The following is a 19,425-nucleotide window of genomic DNA, read 5'->3' as shown; positions in this document are numbered from 1 at the left end:
GTCACAAACTTTGTTATATATCCAGTTATAAACAGGATTCAATCTGTATATATGCTCTTGAGCTGCACTAAAAGAAGCACAGCTTCCAGGGATAAGGAGGTGACAGGCCATTTGTACTCTGGCATGGCCAGAACATACCTTCAGTATTGTGTATAGTTCTGGGTCTAGCAGTTTAGGAAGGTCATCGATAAGCTGGACGAGGTGCAACGAAGGACCTTGAATTAATGACATATGAGAACTGGGTAAAGGAAAAGTAGAGCTTTAGATAGAACATAGACTCAGACAGAGCCAGCCAAGCCATGCCAACAAGCACTTATTAAGCACTTAGAGGATGCCATGCACTGTGCTAAGCCTTGCAAATTTATAAATACAGGCAGAAAGACAGTCCCTGACCTCAAGGAGCTTACATTCTAACGGGGAAAAACAAAACAGTAAAGGGTAAGTAGGGAGATGCCCCCTTAAAGGGAAAACAGATCAGCCTGCATAAAGCAGGTGCTGGTCTGATTGCACCTACTTTGGCCTAACAGAAACCTAAGTGTCCAATGAGTTACACTGGTCTCAGGCTACCTCAACACTCGTCTACATCGTGGGCACTGAACTGGCCTCTATCTCTCTGTACATTGCCCTACGGGGATTGGCTATTTCCCACATGCTGCTCTAACAAGCTAAGGCCTGGATCTAGCTTATGGTCCCTAATTACTAGAGTTATTTCTGCCTCGAAAATTTCTCTGTTCAGAGCAAAGGCTGGCTTTAGGTCCAGTTGCTAGAACGCCTACTGGCTTGTCTGGCATGTGGCTTTTCTCTGGGTCTCTAAAATAGGGGTTCTGAAACTCCTTTTTATGTCATGGACCCTTTTGGGTATCAAGGACATCGTTTCCATCACAATCAAGAACATCATTTTCATTACAATCAGACAAATTCACAAACTCAAGGAAATCCTGAACTCCTTACTCTGGCTAACTCCACATATTGAAAATTTGCCTATGGACCTCTCTTCTGAATAATAATGATGATAATGATAACAACAACAACTAGCATTTATATAGCATCTATGTGCCAGGCACTGTGCTAAGGGCTTCACAAACATTATTTGAATAAAAATAAAGAATGCCTAATTACAAAGGAAACCAATTACAAATTTAAAATTTCTTTTTCACATGTTTCAAATCACTTTTCTACTTGGTTTCTGGCCATCTTTTTGTGCAGATCTGAACTAGATAATTTCTGTCTCTCATATTCTTTAGCACTGGTCTTTCTGGGGCCCTTTCCACAGTTCTACTGGGGTTTATGTGGAACACCGAGTTTAACAGATTTTCACATAGCCATCTTTACCCTAAGTTCCAGCAAAAAACATAATAAAATAAAATTTATAGGTGAGCAAGTAAAAAAAAAATAGTTATGTTTTACTTTGGTAAGTAAAGTATATGCATTCATTTAAATAGTTTCTCCCAGTCTTGAAATGAGAACTTAAATTCCTTAATACACAGCTTTTAAAATTAAAAAAAAATCTCAGAATTTTCTTACATATACAAACTTCAGATAGTCATTTTAAAGTGGAATTTTAAAATTAGAAATTATAATAGTTCTTCTAGATTTTCATTCTTTCAAATTATTATATGAGTATCATCTATGTGCCCAACTCTACATTAGGCAAGCTTCCAGTAACATGAAAGAGCAAGTTCTTAACACCGTACTACTCCAAAGCCTTCCATGGTTCCCCAATGTTTAGTAAATAAAGTCAAATTTCATTAGGCTATCATTCTCCTTAAGTGGATCCTTTTTAGACTCATACTACATCCATTCATAGACAATGAATTCCAGCAAAACTGAAGTACTAACACCTACTTCCATGTGACTGACCTTGGTCAACTCACGTTTTTTTCATCTATAAAATAAGATGGACCTAGATTCTTTCTACCTATACATCTGATATCCTAAGATGACAATATTACTCAATATTTACCCACTGAAATATTACTTCTATAGCAATGCCATTCTTCATGGCTGAGTCTTACAATACCATATCCTTAATGATGCTTTCCCTTATCCCTTTAAAGCAAAAGTGTTCTTTTCCCTCCTCTGAATTCTCATATCATTTGAAATTTGCTGTGCAATTATCACACTCTATTCTGTATTATAAGTATTTGTATATATGCCTTCCTATTCATTATGAGCTCCTCAAAGCCAGGGGTGATTTCCCCTTATTCTTCTTAGTCTAATGCCCTTTGACACCTAGCATGTTTTGTACATGGCACGTACTCAATAAATGTCTACTGAATGAGTGGAAGTTATAGCATGTGGATAGATAAAATTTCAGACTATTCAGAAACTTATACTGTGGAATTTCAAACTTACAAATTGGTAACAAAATATTCAAATAAATGTTGAAAGTAGGAAATTTTTAATCAAGAGAGTCTATATTCCCTGATATCGTTTACAAGGGAAGGTCTGGCTCCTCCCTCTGCTAATGGTCACTGTGATCCCAGGAGTAAACACCAGTTTGCCCTATTAGGGTTACTCATTCCTTGAGGACAGAGACCAGGCCTTAGGCATCTTTGTATTCCACTCCCCATCCAGCACAGTGTCTTGCACATACTGTAGTAAATGTTTGCTGAATGGTCTTGATAAATACGCTAGAACTGGAGGACAAAACATGGCAACACCTGAAGGGTAATAGGTAAAAGAGTCATTGATGCATCTGGATAAGCAATAGTGTTGGATACAAAGGGTCACTATTTTTTAAAGAACGCAGTATTAAAACAAGAACCAACTAAAAAACAGGGCTGTATAGAATTTCATTTTTCAGCCAAGAGGCTGTACTGCTCCCCTTATATAAAATGAGGCATACCTTTAGCAAGTAATCCACTGAAATATTCCAAAAGCTTAAAATATGGACAGTTTGAGACAAGAAACACAGAAGTATTCCACTATCTTGCCAATGAGTTAAAAGAATGAATACTTTCTAAGTTGGGTATGGTTTTACCATGTTCTGCTGATTTATGTTTACTCCTAGAACTTTCAACAAAAAGGTCAACTACTAATTGCTTCTTGCTGCTCCAATTCATTAACTATTATAGCACGGAACACGCTTGAGAAATACTCTGGACACATAGGAACTCTAAAGCCTAACTGTTTTAAACTACCCCCATAAATATAGTATTTTACTTAACCCTCCTCCTAAGAGAGCTTAGTATCTTTCAATATATAAAAGCTTACATTCTTTGCAACTCCTGGGTTAAGTCCAATATTTGACATTTTGAATGACTAGTATTTGTACAAACTAGCAATGGAAGAGTTGAGCTATATTTAAGCCTGAATGTGCCAAAATGATACAAATGAACAAACTGTAAAGCTACTTCATGGAAAAATATACAAAAGTACTGAATATACAACAGAAAATAGAGAATCTTATCTGCACGAACTGCAGCAACTTTTAAAAAGTCACAACCCTGTGATACAAATCCACAACCTAATCAATAATCCCACAAAACAAGCAAAGGTAAGATACAGCATTCCTGCAGAAAAAAAAGTTTACTTGATAACAAGTGCTTGAAATCACAGGATAAAAATTTGACCATCTATGTGAGAAGGTGGTGCACTGATTAAAAAATAAATTTGACAAACTATCTTTTTTAATATGAAGACGCTACAAATGTACCCATATGCTTTGGACTGGTTTCTTTTAGTGTCAATAGGTTTTTGTTAATTCACAAAACCACATTTCCCAGTGACCAACTCTCCTTCTGATCATATCACTTACTTGTCTTCTATAATTTGAGTCAGTCAACAAGAATTTATCAAGTGCATACGAGCCAGAAATTGGGATCCCTGGGGGCACAAAGAAAGGTAATCCTTACCTTCAAGGAGCTGACATTCTGATGGAAGAGACAACATGCAAATAACTAGGTACATATATGACACAGACAGTTATTTTAAGGGGCTCAAGTACTTCCCAAGTATTATTTTGTTCTCATTAAATAAATATCTATGTTGGTCAGCAACAAGTATTTATGGGATGCCTCCTAAGCTTAGTGTCATGGGGAACAGAAAAGAATAAGACATGGATCTCTACTCCATTAAGGGGCTTAAAATCTAAATGGGGGAACGACTAACAACTATAAAAACTTAGATTTCTATATTTTGACAAAAGCCCTAATGTGGTATCTTATGATGGTATGCAGGGGACCTTGATTTCTCAAAGGTTATTTCAACAGAGCACAAAAAACTTTCATAACTTACTGAGCTGGAACAGTTTCATGTAAGGACAGGCAATTAACTGTATAACTAGCTTAGCTAAGTTTTGAGAAGCTCATCAAAAGAAGGTTGGTCACAAGCAATGAGTTTTAATGCCATGGTGGTTCATGAATACCACCTATGAAGTTGTAATGGAGCTGTGATATGCAAAGGTGAGGTGCAAGATGTATGCGCTCTGACAGGTCTGTGTTTCCCTGAATGACTAATGTTCTATGGTCTGCAAAGTATTTTCTATACATTATCTCATTTGATCCTCAACAATCCTGAGGGGTAGAGAGAGAAGGCATTACATTCAATTTTGTAGCTAAGGAAATTAGTGCCCAGAAACACTGCTTTGCCCAAGTTTATAAAGCAGGTGAGTCACAGAATAAGTCAAGAGCAACTGAGCTGCAAGGGATCTAAAACCATCACTATACCCAACCAATTCCCTCATCTCACAAATGAGGGAAAAAGCTGGACCCTAAGACTTACTAACCAAGGCCATAGAGTAACTAGGCTGAGAAAAGAACCAAATTAATCTTGTGATTTCAACTCCTGCGCTTTTCCCACTATTCCGCAGTTGCCTCTAATGTATGAAGTAACAGTGAATAATAAAAGATAGAATGTAAGTACTTAAGAGGGAGCTAAGAAAAGAAGAAAATCAATGAGGCCTAGAGTAGTTGAAAAATGCTTTGCATGGGAGGTTGACCTTTAGCTGTACCCTGAAAGATGGGTAGATTTGACTTAGATAAGCAGAAGGAAGAGGGTAAGTACGGTATATTTTAGTGTCTTCACTCTGTTAATTATTTCCCATTTATCTTGTAAATAGCTAGTTTTATATATTTTTGCATGTTGTCTCCACCATTAGACTGTAACTTCCTTAAGGGCAAGAACTGTCTTTTGACTTTTTGTATCCCCACTGCTGGTCACAGTGCCTGGAACATAGTGGGTGCTTAATAGATGTTTACTGATATTGATATTGATGTATTATGGATGTGAGGAATAATATTAGCAAATATACAGAGTCAAATGGGTCTAAATATAGGATTTTTAGTCTCCTCTTTTTAAAAAAAAATACTCATTGGGACCTAGCTGTATCTCGAGAAGCCTCACAAAGAAATGACGATGCCAGTTCCGGAATGTTTCTGCCAAATGAATGCTGTCCTCATTTCACCAGACCTTCAGTGCAATATTAAAAAATTATTTTTAAAAAATAATGTTATCAAACACCAATACCACAATAAACTCAAAACAGATACACAACCTGAAGAGTAAAGGTATTACCATAAAGAAGTTAGAAAAGAACCAGATCAGGTACTTTTCATAACATTGTCTGGATGGTGAATTCTTACCCCAAAAGCGAAAACAAAAGACAATTTTGGTTATATGAAATGGAAAAGCTTGCATGAACAATAATGACACAGGATAAACAGGAAATGGTTGATTCAGAAAAAAATTTATAGAAAATAATTTTTATACAGATCTGATATGTAAGATATATAAATAAGAGAACTATTTAAAACCAAAAGCCATTCCCCAATAGATAAATGTTCAAAGGATATGAACAAATAGCTCTCAAAAGAAGAATTGCAAACTATAAGCAACAATGTGAAAGAATGTTCTAAATCAGGAATAATGAAAAGAAATGCACATCAAAACACCAACAACAAATTGGCAAAGATGACAAAATTCACTTACAACAAACTGGCAAGATGACAAAAAATGGCAGTATACTGGAGGGGTTGTCAGACATTTTTTATTATTTTGGAATCTCTCCCTCCTAGGAGAGGGGATCTTGAAAATTATTTCCCAAGTGCATTTAAATTGTCACTGTGAATTTCAGATATTTTTCTATGCATTAAATAGTAAATCAAGTTTAGATCTTCTTTGATCTTAATGCCTTAATGGCTACCAGCATCCACCCAAGTCGTGAAGGCTTACAACTTATGTGTCATCTTTGACTCCTCCTTCTATCACCTCCCCCATATTCAATTAGCTGTCACATCCTGTCATTTCTACCTTTGTAATATCTCATCTGCACACCCTCTTCTCTCCTCTGACACTGCCACCACCTTTGCAAATTCAGGTCTTTATCACCACACCCCTGGACTACTGCAATAGCCCCACTGGGGGTCTCCCTGCCTCAAGTGTCCCCACTCTAGTCCATCCTCCACTCAGCTGTCAAACTGATCTTCCTATAGCTCACCTGACCATATCACAACCCTCTCCCACTTTTCAATAAACTCCAGTGGGTCTCTTTTCCCTCCAGGATTAAATATAAAATTTGTTTGGCTTATGACCCTTCATAACCTGGTCCCTTTGTCTTCTTACATCTCACCTCTATGGACTCTTCGATTCTAGGACACTGGTCTCCTTGCTGTTCCTCCCGAGCAACATTCTATCTCCCAATTCTGAGCATTTTTCCTGGCTCTCCCCCATGCCTGAAACTGTCTCTTTCCTCATCTTCCCTGGCTTCCTTCAAGTCTCAGCTAGTCTCACCTTCTACAAGAAGCCTTTCTCAGTCTTTCTTATCCTTGGTGCCTTCCCTGTGAAGACAGACTACCCTCCCTCCCCCATTTATCTTATATGTATCTTGTTTGTACATGGTTGTTTATATGTTGTTTTCCTTCATTAGATTGTGAGTTCCTTGGATGCAAGAACTGTTTTTTCCTTTTTCGTATCTCTAGGATTTAGCACAGTGATTGACAAACAGTAGGTGCTTAACAAATGCTAGTTGATTGAGCAACCAGCACCATTCCTTTACATGGATACTGAGGTGGAAAAGTCCTAATATGGTTAAATATAATATAATAAATTCAACCTGCAATTTTCAAAGATTTCCTGCTCATCTTTGATTCCTTCTAGCCCGCCTTCTTTTCCTCATTTAAAAAAAAATCCTTAATGATCCTCTTTTCTTTTTCCTTCTTTTTTGGGGGGCAATCTTATCCCTCACTCCCACCCCCAAACCTCACCCACAACACACTTCTGTGCCTTTGCCCTGGATGACCTCCATGTCTGACATACTCCCTGGGAATACAAAGATGAAAAGCAGCAGTCTGTCACCTCAATTTGCTTAAAATTTAGAAGGTAGAATAAAATGTACACAAGGCAAAATGGAATAAATAAAAATGAAATACAAAAATGTGTGGTGAGAGGGAAAGTAGTACTACAAAAGACAAGGCAGACCCCAAATTTAAACAAGGAGATCCACCTGATGAATATTCAGGAAACCACAGACATTTCAATGACCGTAAGCTACCGCAAAGTCTAGCTTTTCACACCAATGTCCTATCAGATCACATAATACCAGAATCTCAAGGGAAAAAAGTAGATGTAGTCTTAAGAGCAATACAAAGTTACACAGTATTAATATCCAAGGCCACCACCTGGTGTCTGCCTTGCCACCAACCTTTCAAGTCTAGCTCCCCTTTATGTGTCAATGTAAGTTCTTTGAGGGCAGAAACTATCTTGCTTGCTGTTCCCTGAATTTAGCACTGTGTCAGTAACATGGTCAGTGCCTTTAAAAAATCCTTTTTCATTCATTCTTCATTCCCTTCAAGATCCAGGTCAAGCCCCAGCCTCTTCTATGTGGCCTTCCCTGATTTCTTTACCCATCCCAGTTGAGAACAAGGATCATTTCAGCTTTTACAAATTTTCTAATATCTTGTCTAATTACCTTTTTTGACTTTTTTATTTTCTACTTTTTATCATGCTTATTTGTAAGCCTTACACCTTCCTACTATGCAGTAAGCTGCTTTAGGTAGTAAACTTCCATTTTTCATCTTTGTACAACCAATACTTAATGTCTTAATAAGATACTTATTAAATGTCTACTAAAATTAAATCAACATGGTAGACATAAATAAGGTTACATTTAGCAAATTATCAAAAATAGCTTATGAAAAACGACAGAAAAGGACTCAAAAACATCTGTTGTTTGAAAAGGAAATGTGCCAGTACTGAATTCAAATTAAGAGTTAACAGAAAGGCAATCCTTGTGTTAAAATTAATATCCTTGCAGATATTAAAAGAACCAAAGGAAGGCTTCTAGGAGGACATGGATCCTCACAGTACTGAGCTATAGATCTGGGCAGTACCATAGGATATGATTCCAGTCCAACTCCCTCATCTCTCATTCACAGAAGAAACTAAGGACCAGCAGTGGGATTAGACTCCAAGTTTTTTTCATTTCCCAACCAATGTCCTTGCCAGGAAACCAGGCTGGCTCTCCTGATCTTTTTTGTTTGTTTGTTTGTTTGTTTTTTAGGCAATTGGGGTTAAGTGACTTGCCCAGGATCATACAGCTAGTAAGTGTCAAGTGTTTGGTCTGAGGCCGGATCTGAACTCAGGTCCTCCTGACTTCAAGGCCGGTGTTCCATCCACTGCGCCACCTAGCTGCCCCTTCTCCTGATCTTTCAAACAACACTGAGGCAGGTGTCCCATTTTACATGATTGCTGATGGTCACACAGCTGGCAAAAGCTAGAACCTAGGTCTAGGGTCCATTCCATTCTCCCATACTACTTCTGTAAGAGCAAAAGAAAGGCCAGAAAGGTAAAGGAACTTATTTGCCCCAAGTACAAGTCCTCCGCCTCTAAATTCACTGCTCATTGCATTCTGCCGCAGATAATCTCAGCCTAGATTCTGCTAGAGGAAAAGTTCTGAACCTTATTTATATCACGGACCCTTTAACAATGGGATGAACGTTAGACTCCTCTGAAAAATATTTTTAAATGCATAAAAGCCATAGGATTACAAAGGAAATGCAGTTATCAAAGTATTTTTTAAAAAATAAGTACATAGATCCAGGTTAAGAAGTCCTACTCCAAAGTTCAAACCTACCTTCCTTCCCTTCTGAGAGCGGATCTCCTGATCGCACCCAGAGTACAAGTACGGTAGCTACCCAAGCTGCCTGGAAAGAAAGCTCTGACCAGCTCATTTCTAATCTGGGTCTGTTCTCCCCTCCTTAGACAGGCTGGTGGTCTTCCACTCCTGAGGACCCACAATATTGGTGCCAGACTTAGTTCAGACAACTGATCAGCCTAGCATACTGCAGTTCATAATTCCCAAACTCAAGCAATTCACCAGCTTCAGCCTCCCTAGTAGCAGGAACTAGAGGTGTGTACCACCATGCACAGTTCTCTACTATTCGCTCATCTGTAAAATAAGGAGTTTGGACTAGCTGGCCTCTCAGGTCCCTCCCATATCTAGATCTGATTCAGTTAATATTAAAATGAATTCTCATTACCTGAAAACACACCAACTGAGAACAAAGGTGAAGATCTAAATTTGTTGTGTTTTCCATAGGAAAGCAGGACTAGTCACTGGGAAAAAAAAGAGTTGGTTAAATATAATATACATTTTAATGAAGTTCATTCAAGTAATTCATTAGTCATTCCAGCAATTGGAAGCAGCTATATAATGATGCAGTGCTGATATTCTAACAGGAGTGAAGAAATAAGTGTCCCTTCAGAATTGTAGATGTCTTAAAAGAGCATTGAGGGGTTAAATGAGAAAAACAGAAGACCAAGGGATGGAATGGTTCTGTTCCAAGGGTCTGAAGAAGAGAAAAAGGGAGAATACAAAGACATTAGTGAAGAAAAGAGGAAGAAGAGGGAGGTGAACTTGCTATTTTTTATAACTGGGTTGTGAGAAGAATATATAAACATGGAAAGTGTTATGGGGGCAGTAGGCATCTGAACTTCATTCTTATCTGAAATGAACAAAGTAAAATTAAACATATACAGAGAGACACAGACAGTTTGGTATAGAAATAATAGAACTCAACAAATAAGCAGAGAAAGTAAGGGTTAAAAGAGTATAGTAGGGAGGGTATAGCTACAAGCAAAACAAACTTCCTGATCCCAAAGGGGCAATAGGGAGGTGGTGGGGAAGAGAAAAACAAAAATCTAAGAAGGATTCATGAATTGGGGAATGGCTAAACAAGTTATAGTGTATGAATATAATGGAAAATTATTTCACTAAAAAAATGATAAAAATAGATCCTTTCAGAGAATCCTAGGTAGTACAAATAGATGAAGAGTGAAGTGAGCTGACTGAAGAGAACAATTTGTCTGAGGACAACACTGTAATGAAAAACAACTTTGAAAGACTTAACTCTGATCAAAGCAATGATCAACCACGTCTCCTAAAGACCTATGATAAAGTTACCTACCTCCTGACAGACAGGCAACGGACACAAGGTAAAGAAAGACACACATTTCCAGACATGGTTACCAAGGATACCTATCTCCTTTCCTAGCCCTGGGTCATGCCAGGGCCCAACTGCATGGCTAGGTATCAGGAAGAACAATATCATTAGGGCCGTTCACATCTTGCCTTTCCCTTTTACCCAGCCTGCTTGACTACTTGCATTCCTTCTGATGAGATGGAAGACTACCAAGGCTGACAATCTGCCCTGGCTCTATCCCCACAGTGCCCGGCACTGTCATCTTAACTACCTATGAAACCTAAGGAACTTTGGGCACCGACATGTACTGCACTTCCACCCCATTGCAACAATGTGGGGTTTCCCATTTGTCCTGCAGTTAAACTTTCTTTTAGATGTTGTCTTCCTCAATTAGAGTTTAAGTTCCTTAAAAACAGGGACTTAGGATGTTTCTATTTGTATCTCTAGGCCAAGCAAAGGAGTAAAGACCTAAACTGATCCACCACAAGACTTGAATCAGAACCCAAAAATTCCTGCACAAGGTGAGGGACTAGTCTTAGCCACTAAACAAATCTCCAAAATTGGGTAAGAAAAGGTAAAAGGGAGCAATTATATTATAAAAATGGGGCATGAAAGGAAGAAGCACTACAGAGGAAGCAGGTGGGGGTGGAGGGCTGTTAATGTTGGAACCTTACTCTCACCTGGGTTGAAGAGGAAACAACATGTGCATCTGGAAGGGTGCAGAAGTCTTCTGAACATGTAGAGAGGTGAGAAAACTGGGGGACAGGATGGGGGAGGGACTTTTAGAGGGGTGTGTGGACTGGGATTTGGGATGATGGGGAAACGGTGTGGGGGAACTCTTGGAGGTGAAGTGAAGTGGGAGGGTGGAAGGGTGGAGGGAGAATATAAGGTAACAGAGATAGGGTAAAAAGAGAGGCTGAGAAAGAAATTGGTGAGTAAAAATAAGACGGAGGGTAGTTCACTAATAGTAATTGTAACTTTCAATGTGGATGGGATGTTTATAGCAATTTTCTTTGTGGTGGCAAAGAACTGGAAATTGCAGGGATCCCCATCAATTGAGGAATGGCTGAACAAGTTGTGGTGTATGGCTGTGATGAAATACTACTGTGCTAAATGAAATGATGAGTTCAATTATCTTAGAAAGGTATGGAAAGAAGTATGAAATGATGAAGAGCAACCAAGAGAACACTGTATACAGTAACAGCAATATTATTTCAAGAATGACTTTGAATGATTAAATCATCTTGACTATTAAAAATACACAAATTAAAAATAAAGGACATGTGAAGAAAGGTGTTATCTACTTCCAGAGAAAGAAATGATAAATACAAGTACGTATAGAACAATTTTACATACATATATGTATGTGTGTATACACACATACACACCTATTTGTGTCTAACAGTAGCCATCTCTAGGGTGGGGTAGGGGAGGAGAAAAAAGGGGGAAGAAAAGGAATTTATACAATAACTTTGTTGTATATTTGGAGGGAATAACAAGTTATACATAGTAGATTTGCAATTTCATGTGCAATCATCTTTTTTATTTTACTGTGTTATGGAAATGCTTGTTTTGTTCCATGAATTAAAAATATAAATTTATTATTAAAAAAAAAAGAAAGAAACATTAGCTGCTGAATTTTGGAGAATGAATATGAGAGCCTGATTTCCTCTCCAACCCTTCAAATTAGCACCACAAAAGTAGAAGAATCAAATGACACTTCATCCTTGGAATCCACACCTTTGCAATGCCCCTGGGATGTTGTCCCTTAAAAATCTTCATCTTTTAGAATCTCCCACGGCCCCATTTCCTCCAGGAGCAAATACAAAAAGCTCTGTTTGGCATTTAAAGTCCTTCATAACCTAACCTCCTCCTATCTTCACAATTTTCTTACACCTTACTCCCGGGCCAAACACTCTTCAATCCAGTGACACTGGCCTCCTGGCTATCTCATGAATAAAACAGTCTATTTCTTGGCTCCAAACATTTTCTCTGGCTGTCCTCCAACTGTAGAATGCTCTCCCTACTCCATTAGCAACTACTGATCTCCTAGACCTCCTTTACGTCTCAACTAAAATCCTACTATAGGAAGCCTTCTCCACCTTCTCAATTCCAATGTTTTCCCTCTGTTAATTATTTCCTATGAATCCTGTATGTAGCTTGCTTAGTCTATATTTGTTTGCATGTTGTCTCCCCCATTAGAGTACAAGCTCCTAAAGGTCAGGGATTGTCTTTGCCTCTTTTTGTATCCCCAGAACTTAGCACAGTGTCTGGTACATGGCAGGCACTTAATTAATGTTTAATGATTGATTGGTTGACTTAGCTGACATTCTGCCTTCAACTAATCAACCCAACTCTGAATATATTCCCCTCTAAAGTTACCATATATCTGTTTGCATGAGTTTTTTCAATACCTATTACCTATGTGTGTTCTTTCTTCCATTTCATTCGTTGAAGGCAAAATATGTGATTTATGTTTTTGTATCACCAGCAACTAGCACAGGGCCTAGAACAGAGTCAGCCTATAATCAATGCTTGTTGATTAGCTGATACCGAATTCCTGTCCAAATTCACTACAGGTATTACTTACACACAGAGGTTGCATTTCCAAAGTCTGTTTGTAGACCAATGGCCTTAACAGATTTTCTCATGGAAACATGACTATAAACGATCACTGTGTTTCATGGTACAATTCTAAAAGTATTCGGGTAGGCAAAATGAATTCTTGTTTATATTATCACTTCAGTGGGGGAAAGCATTTCTGATTTCAAACCACCTCAAAAAATAAAGCATTAGACTCAGTGCCAAAGACAAGTCACCTCATCTCTCCGGGAGTTGGTTTTGTCATCTATGAAATGAGGAGGAATGAACAAGATTTTCTCTAAGAAAATCTTAGAGAATCTTTCCAGTTCTGAGACATTCTGAGTATGAGAAGCCACACTCCACACAAAAGAAGAGCTAAGATTCAAGAGAACTGAGCCGGAGAGGAGGGAAGGTTGGAGTACCCCAGGCTCTCCCAGATAACTGAGGATTGGCAGAAGAGAGTTTCACCAACAAAGGGAGAGGGGTGGGGGTTGGGGTAGGGACAGTGAAAAGAATACTGGTTTGAAATATCAGGGTTTTAATTTAAATTCTACCTTTACCCAAGAGATTTCAGGCAGGTCTCTTACCTCCTCTCAGCCTCAGTTTCCTCATTTGCAAAATGAGCAGGTTGGACTAGATTGTATCCAAGATCTCTTCTAACTCTAGATCTAAGGCCCCTTGGGGACGACAGTAAACACAAATAAATCAGTTTCCAACAACTGACTTTAAGAAGGAAGGCCACTACGTCAAAATCTTGTGACTTTAAAGACAACTTGGGTGGTGGTCTATTGATACTATTTTTAAAATACTGATCAAAACTGAGTGCTGCAAAAGTATAATAACCAAGCTCAGTACCAAAGAAAAGATACAAGAAGACACCTTCCTCACCCCACCCCCTCCTCTGCAGAGGTGAGGGGAATCTGGGAACAGACTTTTTCGACACGTTGGTTACTTCTGCTAAACTTTTGTTCCCTCTTTTCCCACTCTTTGTTATAAAGGAATGCTATCTCGGAAAAGGCAGGAAGAGGGAGACATCAGAAAATATAAGGAATATAAACACAAAAGGCTACACTAAAATTTTATTTTTTAAAAAAGAAAGTCAATGGTGGGCACATTTATTTTGACACACACCTATAATTAAAAGAGTCCACAAATGCTAAGGAAGCTGTAGAAAAGGTATCCCCATTAAATGCAAGTCAATGAAGGGCAAATTTTTTAGTAAATACTCAGAGTAAATATAACCGATATTCTCCAAATGTAATGTATTATTATTACACTAAGAGAACCAAGCATCAAAGTGACAAGTGCTATTATTTGTCATTTGTGGAATATACAGTTAAATGACACAATGATAGATGCTAGTAACATATTTTAACAGCTTCAAAAGCCATGTAAAGCAATCTGAAAGAATGATTTAGATTTTAATGTGAACTTGTCAAATTCCTGGCATCTATGATCCATCTGAATTACTTTAAATAAATCATAGGAAGAAAAAGCCCAAAACAGTTGATGTCCAATAAGCTCAACACTGAAAAGACTGAGCTCCTACACACTGAAAATGTTAGAATCAACTTTTAAAATAATTATTATATTTGTGCATTTTTAAACATAACTATTTTAGAAAAGCAGAAGTTTTTACCTGAAACTTATATAAATATAAGACACGGTCTTTGCAAATGTCAGCAGTGTTCTCAGGTCCCTTTCTAAAGTAGTAGTCTCTCTATGTTTGCTTGGTATCTTAATTTGCCTTTGGTTTCAAAAGTAAGCTTGCCAACACTATTCCTCTCAAAACCTCAAAAATTCCATTACTAGTTTTAAACGAAATTAAAGGAAAATAGAAGCATTCAACCCATGGCAAAAGTATGTACAAAGTGTTTGTTGATACTCATAAATAGACTGAGAAATTTAGACATGTCTGAAAGACAACTGCTGTATAGTCAACTCTGTTTTGCTCTGCTATGCAATGAAATAGAAAAAGAATTATTGCTGCCAATTCAAGTGAGTGCAACATTAGATAAATTTAAACTGAAATGGAGTATTTTTTGAAAACAAAAGTTTTATATACAAACATACATATATAAATGAATTTTTCATTTCAAGGGAGGCTAACAAGAACACTCATTTTCATAAACTAAAAATCCACATGGGGTCAAGATGTTAGTGTCCCCTAAACAATGCAATTCTTTAACTTTCCCAAAAATGATAATGAAGAAAAAGAATGAGAACAAGACAGAAAAGGGGGGAAAAGGTCAGTCAGTGAGTTATGAACTCCCCCATACACACCTCTGTGCCCAAGAAATGATCCTTCCCCACCCACGACTGATAAGAACTTGTCTCCTCAGTGGATTTGGAATAATAAGGCTCATTCAAATTCCACTCCAGTTATTTAGTTGAGCTGGAGAAATCATTTAACCTCTCTGTACCTCAATTCCTCATCTGTAAAATGAGGGAGGTTGGATCAAATAATCTCGGTGATCCCTTCGAGCTCTAAATATTATAGAAGCCCTTTCATTACCAGGTTGTCCAACAATTTCTATCTACAACCCCTCTACCCCTTGCCTCCTACTGGCACCCAGTAGGCACTTATTAAATTTTAATTTAAACTGCTGAATTACTACACACTACACCACCCCTGTCCCCGACTCCTGAACCTTGTCCCTCACTGCCTCTCTGCCAGACCCTTAGCTACTTACCTTCTCCAATCTTATTTGTAACTTGCCCTCCAATCCTCACAAGGCCTGAGCCTAAAAACTCCATACCATCTGGAACTCTCATCCCTACTATTAACATCAACAAGACAGGACGCTCTTGCCCCAACCATTGTTGGTCACCCCTGATGAGGATCTTATCTCAGGCTAAGGGAGCTACCAGCAGTAGCTCTGGCCTGCTTGGCAGGTCATAAATATAGAAGCAAGGAAAATCTGAGTTTCAAATATTCTGTTCCATGCACAAATTCAAAAATATTCTTTTTCGAACCATGAATTTCAATTCTGATTTTGAAAACAGGGTCATTGCAGCCAATAATCTACTTCTAATCTACCTTCCAGGGCTGCAGTGGAATAAAAAGGCATTCCTTATATCCTAATTTAGAACTCTTAATGAATTTTCCCATAAAAACATTGTTATAAATGTTGATCAGCTTCTATAGGACTATTTTATATTATTTCAGGTCTACCAATAGGTTAAGCACCTATGATTTCATTAACATGTTTATTCCCTTGCCAGAAGCTCACAACCCCTCTATAACTTACAATATGGTGTTTGAGAGTTATTGTGGCCAAAATAGCCATCATCCTGCAGCCGATACGGTGACGAGCCTCTCCAAACTTGGCTAGACTGGTCCTCAGACGACAAACATCCTAGACCAAAACTCAAAGCTTTTCCTGAAAACGAAAATCTTGGTTTGCCAATGTCAGGACTCTGCAGGCACAGCCTTGAAGAAACCAGAGTCAATCCCACACACATCATGTATGATGAGACATCACAGTAGGATTTTAATCTGACATACAGGGGGTTAAATAGAGTTCTGAGAAACTAGCCTAAGAGCTTAACCACTGCTTGAGTGAATGAAACTTTTATTTCAGACTTCCAATGTGGAAAGCACTATACTAAGCTTAGGGACACCAAAAGCAGCCCCCGCCTTCAAGAAGTTCACATGGGAAAGACAACACAAATGAGAAGTTTCAGTTGCAAGTCAGACAGAAAAGGTCCCACTGTCCTTAGGGTGCAAGAGCAAAGCGGGTGTTAATGCCTCTTCGTTGTCATTTCCACCGACAAAATCAGATCAGTTTTTCCTGTGGAACCATTTGAGAGGGCCAAGGACTTTGGTGGCAAGAGCTTTCTTTTCTGGGTCTTCAAGTCGCTGTGGCTGCAGCCCCTACAGGAGCAGGTCCAGTCTGCAGGGGGTGCTTCCTGGCATGACAGCTCAGAGTTCTGGGCTAGAAACACTGCTCCTCCCAAGGCTCTGGGCTTCAGTCCTGGGGTGTTTCCATCAGGGTCTGAGGAATGATGGTGGTCAAAGTGGTAGTGCTCTAACTTGAAGAGCACTTGGTGCCTCCTGTGCCTCCCTCACTGCGCCTTGCTGCTTCAGCTAGACTGGCTTACTTGTTTATAATATCATTTTCAACAGGAAGATGTATGCAGAGCTTTAAATGATCGTTTTACCAAAGAAAACCAGGATAACCTACATATCACAAAATTAACAACTGTAAAAAATGTACCATTTTCTTTACTGGAAATCATGCAAGCAGTTAAAACAATTGTTCATTCAACATAAATTAATAGTGCTTAAGACAACATAATTCATAAAACTAACTTCAGAAAATAGGCAATAATCTATTGCTATTTGCAATCAACATATAAGTTGTCAAGTTATTTGCAAAACACATAAAATCGGGGCAGCAAGGTGGCACAGTGGATAGAGTACCAGCACTGAAGTCAGGAGGATCTGAGTTCAAATCCGGCCTCAGACCAAACACTTCACACTTACTAGCTGTGTGACCCTGGGCAAGTCACTTAACCCCAATTGCCTAAAAAACAAAAAACAAAAAAAAACCACATAAAATCAAAATTCTACCTCTAAAAAATTAATATAGCCAATACAGAAAGATAGATTGTGTTAAGGGAAGGGAATAAGCACTTATTAAGTGCCTACTATATGTCAGGGACTATGCTAAACACTTTAAAAATACTATCTCAAATGATCCTCACAACAACCCCAGGGAGGTAAGTGCTATTGTTGTCCTCATTTTACAGTTGAGAAAACTGACCCAGGGTCACACAGCTAGTAAGTATCTGAGACTGGAGTTGAACTCAGGTCTTCCTGCATCCAGGTGATGCACTCTATTGACTTGTACCACCTAGCACCCCAGATAAAATGCATAATATCTATTCTCTCATATTAATTTGACAAACATTCATTAAGTATCAACCAGGTAAAGAAGTTTTTCACTATCTATTAACAACAGCAACAACAAAGAGTGTCCCACTATGTGTTAAGATCACATAAGATTACCTGATAGATACAACCACACAAAGCTTTATTTAATTATCCTCTGATTATCAATATCAAGCAATGCCTAAAACAGGGCAATAAACTGCTCACCAAAGGTTGTTTATCACAGTCATGGAGAATATCCTATACAAAGTTCAAATGTGAGAGATTCCCTAAGGATAACAAGGTCCTCCAAATGCTCTTGGTTTGCATATGGCATTATATTGATTACATCAATTCCAAGAACATTATACAGCTTCTTAAATGAGATCTAGGATCAGTTAAAAGGAATCAGTCTAATAATCAACACAGGAAAAACTAAAACATGCCTACTGCCCAGGCTATGGTATGCAATTGAAAGAATAGCATATGGCGAGTCTGTCAATGCATAGTAGAAAATGTTAAAAGTTTTGGAAGGGCCCTCAGCAGTCACTCTTCCAAACTATAGCAGAAAGAAATCTCTACTATAATTATTCAATGAGAACATCCAGCCTCTATTTGAAGACCTGCAAGGAGCTGGAACTCACCATCTCCCACTTCTGGATAACTTCCTCTTGCTGGCTTCTAGTTCTACCCACTAGAGCAGAAGGTTTTACCAGGGATCAATGAAATATAGATATGGAGATAGAGATATAGAGATAGATAACTATATTTCAAAATAATTGCAATCCTATGTATTTTATTTTACGCATTTAGGTATACCATTCTAAGAAGGGGGTCCACAGGCTTCACCAGAATGCCAAAGGAGTCCATGATACCAAAATGGTTAAGAACTCCTGATCTGGAGCCAAAGAGAAAGAGTTTAATCCCTCCTTCCACAGAACAGCCTCTCAAATACTGAAGAATGCTATCATGGCCCCAGTGAATCTTCTTTTCTCCAAGCTAAAACATCCTCAGCTCCTTTCAACTCATCTCCTATGGAATGGTCCTTCAGCATCTATCTTATTATTTTTTTTTTTGTAATTAATTTATTTTTATATTCAACATCCACTTCCATATCATTTTGAGTTTTAATTTTCTCCCCCTCCCCAAGATGGTGTGCAATCTGATATAGGCTCTACTTATACATTCATATTAAATGTATTTTCACATAAGTCATGATGTAAAGAAGAATTAGAACTAATGGGAGGAACCATGAGAAAGAAGAAACAAAAAAAAAGAAAGAAAGAAAGAAAAGGAGAACAAATAGTATGCTTCCACCTTCATTTAGACTCCTAAGTTCTTTCTCTGGATGTGGGTAGCATTTTCCATCATGAGTCTTCTGGAGTTGTCTTAGATCTTTGCAGTACTGAGAAAAGCTAAGTCTATCAAAGTCACTCATTGCACAATGTGGCTGTTATTGTGTATAATGTTCTCCTGGTTCTGCTCATTTCACTCTGCATCAGTTCATATAAGTCTTTCCAGGTTTTTCTAAAGTCTGCCTGCTCA

General features: G+C 38.2%; 1 protein-coding gene across 4 annotated transcripts in view; it reads right to left on the bottom strand.

Moving 5' to 3' along the window:
* FRS2 (fibroblast growth factor receptor substrate 2) overlaps positions 1-19,425 on the bottom strand; it is a 114,762-nt gene that overhangs the window by 73,692 nt on the left and 21,645 nt on the right. The window contains exon 1 of one of the 4 annotated variants that reach the window (XM_027873509.1): positions 9,480-9,498. The exons of the other annotated variants lie outside the window; for them this stretch is intronic. The gene's annotated coding sequence lies outside the window, so the exon portion shown is untranslated. Of the gene's footprint in view, positions 1-9,479; positions 9,499-19,425 lie in introns of those variants that run through there. 4 annotated transcript variants of the gene reach the window in all.

Source organism: Vombatus ursinus, unplaced genomic scaffold (assembly GCF_900497805.2).
Source record: "Vombatus ursinus unplaced genomic scaffold, bare-nosed wombat genome assembly UNPS02003292.1, whole genome shotgun sequence".
NCBI lineage: Eukaryota > Metazoa > Chordata > Mammalia > Diprotodontia > Vombatidae > Vombatus > Vombatus ursinus.
Note: the sequence above shows the minus strand (reverse complement) of the source record. Positions and strands in the feature narration are given on the sequence as shown.